This window comes from Coffea eugenioides, chromosome 6 (assembly GCF_003713205.1).
Source record: "Coffea eugenioides isolate CCC68of chromosome 6, Ceug_1.0, whole genome shotgun sequence".
NCBI lineage: Eukaryota > Viridiplantae > Streptophyta > Magnoliopsida > Gentianales > Rubiaceae > Coffea > Coffea eugenioides.
In genome coordinates this window covers 52411044-52417871 of record NC_040040.1, presented here as the reverse complement: position 1 = coordinate 52417871, position 6828 = coordinate 52411044, and positions in this window count along the sequence as shown.

The window sequence follows — 6828 nt, the reverse complement described above, 5'->3', positions numbered from 1 at the left end:
CCTTCCAAACTTACTGAAGTTGTTTTCCGAAATGCATGCATCCCGCCTGTAGTATGTTCCAAACTTACTGAAAACATCTTGTAGTATGTTCTTTTTTTTTTTTTAATATAAACAGGAGGATTCGAACCCAAGACCTCTTCCTTACACTCCCTCCCCCGTACCACCCAACCCAACCCAACCCTCCCCCTAGTATATTCAAAATAAAAAAAAATCTCATCCTACTCATCCTATGCTAGTAATTAATTATGTATAATAGGAACATTCTTTTCTAGAGAAACTTTCAGCAGTGAGAGTGTAAGATATATGTCACAATAAGCATTGCATATGATTGATTTTTGACACTAAATGGCCAGCAATTTGTTTATTGCTTAAGGAGATATTTTTTATTCATATATACATTTCTCCAAGATTTTTTAAAGTTAAACAATGAGATAAATTTTCTTATTTTGTATGGGAAGAAGTATGTAGTTATAATGTGTAGAAAATAAAGATAGAGATAAAAGTGAAAATATTTCAAAAGTTAAACAAACACCAGAAAAATGAAGTAGGAAAATATTTTCAATAAGCTAACCAAACACCTGAAAATGATGAAAGGGAAATGATTTTCATGGAAAATTACTTCCACGGAAAATATTTTCCCAAGGAAAACATTTTACTTCCAACCAAACAGACCCTACATCTATAGACTATTCCCCCCCCCCCCTTTCTTGCTAATTAGACTTCCATTTTTTGAGTTACTTTCCTTTTGTAACAGATAAATGATACAAAAACAAGGGAAAATGTATGGAAGAGAGAGAAAAGCTAAAAACTACATGTACTTATTCTTTTATCTCTCATCGTGAATCTATTATTATTACCGAAGGAAAAAATTATTCAATACGTGAGATACATGAATCATTGCTATAATCTTGATATTTTCAAGTTATTAGTTATTACTCAATTTGATTCACTTCTCTCTATACGTTTATGCTTTCACTTATCACAATGTATTTCTTAGTTTCAATTTCTTCATAAGCATGACAAAATATAAAATTTCCCTACCAGGAATTGGGTGAAAGCTAGTTTATGAAGAAAATAATTTTGTGCCATTTTTATATAATCAGTGGATTAAATTTATGATTACTATTACTTTTGTACTCTAATAGTGATGACATTTACTTTTTTACATTTGTTGTAACAAATTCTTGTTATAAGATGATTTTTCATTTTAGGCATTTTAACAAAAAATTGGAGCATATGATAAACAAAAACTTTGTTTGCTTGAAATCATTCTTTTTTACATTGAGGTGTTTTACTCTCTGTTTGGATGAGAGTTTTTTTAGAGATGTTTTTGAAAAGGGATAAGTTTAGAAATATCCCATGAGGTTTTGACAAATTTACTTGCCTCCCTTCAACTTTTGAAAATTTCATGCACCTTTCCTAGCTGAGAATTGGGACCTATTACTGAGATAATGTTTGGCAAAATGACTATTATATCCACAATCTTGATAATATTAATTTAACAATTCCTTAAAAACCACTATTGGAGCGTATTTGAAGATTAAACAGAAAATTGGCCAATTGTTTTCAGTAGATTGATGGAATTTCTCCCCCAAAGGGCACACTTTTCTAATAATTACATACCATAAAAAAAGTATCCTATATCATTTAATTTTTTTAGGTCTTTTGCTTTTGGTCTTTGTATGTAGTTGAATTACTTTGCAAACTTAGCCATTGATTAGTTTGATCAGTTTAACTTCATTAATTCATCTGCTACATACTTTTTTAAATTTATGTTCAGACTTTTGGTTTTTGTCTGCCAAGATTTAATTCATTTAATAATTTATCAAAATAAATAGTTGCAATGATTAGAAAGGGCATTTTTTCCACTAAATTACATTCTCTCTCCAAAATTATTTTTCTATTCAAAATTTTTATTTGGGCTGACATGTTACATAATAGTTTTAAATAAGGGAGCTAAGTAAGATTTTCAGAAGTTGATAATAAGCAAGTACAATTGTTAGAAGACTCAATAGAGGTTTCTGAAATTATCCCTTTTATAAAACTTAAATGATAGATTTGTGTATAACTAAAACACTTATATAGGGTGTTTTAGAAGTGATTTTAACGTGTTTGGTAAAAATGAATGTTTTTCAAAGTGATAGTGAAATTACTTTCCCATGTCTCGACCTTCTCCTTGCTCCTTCTCCTACCCCTCCTCTTCATCATTCCTCTCCATCCTTCTCTCATCTCCCTTCATTCACTTGTCATTTCCCTCTTTCCCAATTTCTCTTCCTTTCCCATTTCTTTTCTCTCTCATTATTTTTTCCTTTCCTCTTACGTTTCACCCATTACACTTTTTTCCCTCTTCCGATCTAGTTATGCAAGAGTGTGGGAAAGGAAGAAAAATAAGGACCGATGAAGGATGTGGGAGAAGAAAGAAAATGGAGGGTGATACAGGAAAAGATTAAGGAAAAGATAGAAATGAAAAGCGGCATAGGAAAAAGGAAGAAAAGAGGAAGGCGAAGAGAAAATAGGCTGAGTTGCCAGGATTTTGATAATAAGGGATAGAGGGAGATTGGTAATTGGTATGAGAAAGAAGTGTGATGTATTTTTGAATTATTGGTTTGTGTGTTTTAAATTATTATTTTGATTTTCTTGAGATAATTTTAGGATGCTTTTCACAAGTGTCACTCTAAATGTATGTATAACATCGTTGCCAAAAAGCAATAATCCAGCAACACATAGTTACTCATTTCAAATACATTTTAAATACATCTCAAATACACCTATCAAAAAATGCCAAAAAATAACAAAAAAAAAAAAGAAATCACCGTCCCTTTCTCCCTCTACCACTATCCTTTCACTCCATTCCTTAGCTTCCCCTTCTTCTTTTTGCTCCTTATTCTTTCCTACCATTGCCCTTTCCCTCTCACTTCTTCTCTTTCCTCTCCTCCTTTCTCTCCTACTTTTTCCCTTCATTTCTCACAACCATGTCTAATTGCAAGGAAAAAGAGGAAGGGTGGAAGGAAAATGACAAGAGAGGAGAGAAGAAGAGGGGAAAAGGAACATGGAGGAGATAGGTGAAAGAAAAGAGAAGAGGAGAAAGATGGAAAACGAGAGGAGAGTAGAGGGTAGGAAAGAGTGCTACTGGAAGCAAACGGGGGATGAGGGTGGTAGGGATGAAAGGAGTGAGGTGGAAGGTGGTTGAAATCAAGATTTTAAAATCGAGATCCTACTTTGGATCGTTTCCTTATACTATATAAGAACGAGTTTAAGGCAAAGATAGATTTTGGATTTCAACCGCAAGGGTGGGGTTATTTTGGGAATGTGAGAGTGTTTAAAATATGATTGGTGCATTAGGTACAAGTTATTACAGCTTTAATTTTGCTATAATTACTTATATAACCTTTCAGACATTTAAGACTAGGGGTAGATTTGGTAAGTGACAATATTTGGTGTCAAGTTGAGTATCATGTACAATTGAATTAAGCTTGTGTTTTGATAAAATTACATAAAAGGCCTTTTAATCATTATTATACTAACATTCAAACCTTCCAATTTCCTGAAGCCTTTCTCATCCTTTAAGGAATTAATTGGATGTTTACATAATTGGATTTTAATTACAATTAATTGACCTAATCATTACCTGAACAATAAATGATTGCTTAAATAAATAGAATAACTATCCAAACAACCATCACCATAGTTATGCCTCCAAGTTCAGCCGATAGCCTTTCTTCTTTTTCTGTTTCACCTCTTTGGTTTTATTGTAGCTATTAAATATTTGGTGGAAAGCGTAGCCTTTCCTTTAAATTGAGGTGAGCTGTTTGGATTTGAGGTGGCTTTTTTTTCGATGATTGATTTATTCAAGAACTCCATATAGTTTGCGTTTTGATACTTCTAATTCCAAAAACTAACTAATTGTACTATTTTCTGATTCTTGTATTTGTGGAATAGGTTGAAGCTGATATCAAAACCTGGCTTTGTTGCATATATCTTGAATAAGGTTAGCAATTTGATCACCTTGCTTATAATTCATTGAATCAAGTTGTGTAGAACTAATTTTTAAAGTCGCGGAACTTATTTGTTCTTATAAATTTATTACGTATAAGTTATAGATGTTAAGTCAAAGTTTAATTAGAACAGGGTATAGCATGTCGGCATTGCAAAAGCAAGTTGGACGACGACCCTGAGGAAGTCCCTCCTCCACTCCTAAAGAAGATTGATTTGCTTTTTGAAAGCATTGAAGCTCGTTCCACACTGGATCCAACCACATGCTTAGTTTCATATCCCATCTTCTCCTCCTTGGTCAAGTTGCTAACATCAAATATTGCATTCATTAGACTTTATGATATGCTGTGATTTACCACCTACATGCGCCGTCACATACTATATATCACTCAAACTAAACCATGTAAAAGCATGATGTATTTTGATAGTTCTAGAAAGAAGGGAGCCTGAATTTCTAGAATTCCCGGTGTCTTGCTGCTATTAAGTAGCTAGGAATCCAAATTCCCAAGTGAAAAGGAAAAAAAGAAAAGCGAATGATTCGGTAGGTACCATGAAGAAGCCCCAATCTTGACATCTTCTTCCAAAATCTCATACTGCTTGAAGATGCTAATCAGTATTGTTGAAAGTAATGTATGAAAAAATAATGATAGGGATTGAAACTTGAGATTCCGAGGCAATAGGCTTATGGGTGTAAGTGTTGCAGTAAGCATAGCAAGAAGGGATGGAATTGAGGCCTGGTAATTGTGCCAGTAGTTTAATGCTTGACAAAATTTTTGATGATTGAACAAAATTACTATGGCATTTTACATTATGGATAAATTATGGTTCAAGTAGTTATTTTTATTTAGTTTTTCATGTAATATGATTTGGAATTCAGCTTGTATTTATTTTAATTGAAATTTTTATGATTCTAAAATTTATTAACTTAGAATTTTTTCCTTCATTAAACTAAAAAAAAAGTAATCATGCTACATAGTACTAAGATGTCATTTGCAATCTATTTGCTTTCCATGTTATGATCTCGTTCTTGTATTCTATTGTTTATATAATTCTAAATACAAAAAAAAATTTGCTTTTTTACTTTGACAACTTGTTTTGCGATATTATTTAACATGCTATCTAAAAGAATTTGTAGTGGAACTTGATGAGTTTAAATGCTTCAGCTACAACACTATTTTAATTGCATTGTATTAATTCATTTACTCATAATTGTATACTATACAATGATAAATAATGTTTCTTGATTTGATTGAAACAACTATTATTCATAGTTTAAACGAGTCAATTAAGTAGAGTTGCTATATTGGATACTTATACAAGTAAACATTGGAAAATATCATTAAGCAGTTTTTACCATATCTTGCAATTCGAATTCATATAAGCAATTTCTTTTGATTTTAGTTACCATTTCCTACAATTTCAAATTTAGAAAATATTATTTGCACCAATTTTTTATAATCAAGGTAATTTCAAATAAGATCTTGGATAAGTTTTAGACAAAACTTTTGGATACTTTTCAATTGCACTTCAAACATTCTTATATTTCCAAACTATCATTATCTTTGCGGTCGAAATTCAACTGATTCTTATATAATATAAGGATACGAATATTTCATTGCATATTATTTTATTGACTCACTATATAACTTCTGATTTTTCTGTTAAAATCACATGATAAAATCATCATACTTCAGTTCTTATACTACAAAATATTAAACAATAATTATTAATTATCTTCAATTACAAATACCAAATTCCCGCGCATTGCGCGGGCTCTCCCTCCCTAGTTAGAAGTTATAAGATCGAATCATAGGTAGGTTAGAATCGTAAGATCCAGCTAAAAAAAAAAAATCAACATTTTATTAATTTATAATCTTATTGTTCATAAAAACATATGCAAAATAGATATAGAAAAATGCAATTGTAACTAAAAAAAGAAAAGTTCTTCAACTTAAATGTATTATTTATAGTATAAATAGTTCAAAATTTGAGTTGCTTTAGAATTTATTTATTTTTTGGCTAAAAATTTTAGAAACTATATTTTATTGGTGTAAATTCATGAAAATAGGATTTGGAACTACAAATTATTAAGAAATTTCTTAGTTCATATTAAAAAAACCATAGTTGAGCTAGGGGAAAAATTTTCAAAATATCCCGAATAAGTTATAAATATTAAATACACTATCAAATACATTTATATTAAAAATTGCTCCACCATTGATTTTTTTCGACAATACCCTCAAAAACACCTAACACAAAACGAAGTTATTTTTCAAAACAATCAAATCCAAGCAGAGCCTCAAATTTCCATCAACATTCACATTTCTCCATGATCAATCACATACCAATCCAACAACCAAAAATCTCTCATCAACATGGTATGGGTCCTACATTATTCACTATCATTTCACATCCAATTAATAGTAGCATTTCACCGGTATGCAATGCACAAAATTTTCCAAGGTCTGAAGTAATTAGTCCACTCTTAGTCTTTAGTCTCACTTCAGAAACATTAATGAAGTTCTCTATTCTACAGCAAAGAAAAAAAATAAGCCAAAAACCAAAATTTCTAGTCAGCCAAGGCCCCACTTGAGAACAGCCACCACACTAATGAGCAGCCAGTGCTGAATCTTTCCATCAAACACCATACAACTTACTAAGTCACATGATCATCACAGGCATGATCATCATCGGACGGTCCAATTTCACCCAATGTGGGTCCGAGGAAAATGTGATTACAATAATCAGTAGGGGCGACTACACCAGAGGACTTCCCGAGAAAGAGTAAAAAAGGAAAAAACAAAACCAAAGACGAAGACCCAGTAGAAGCAGAGA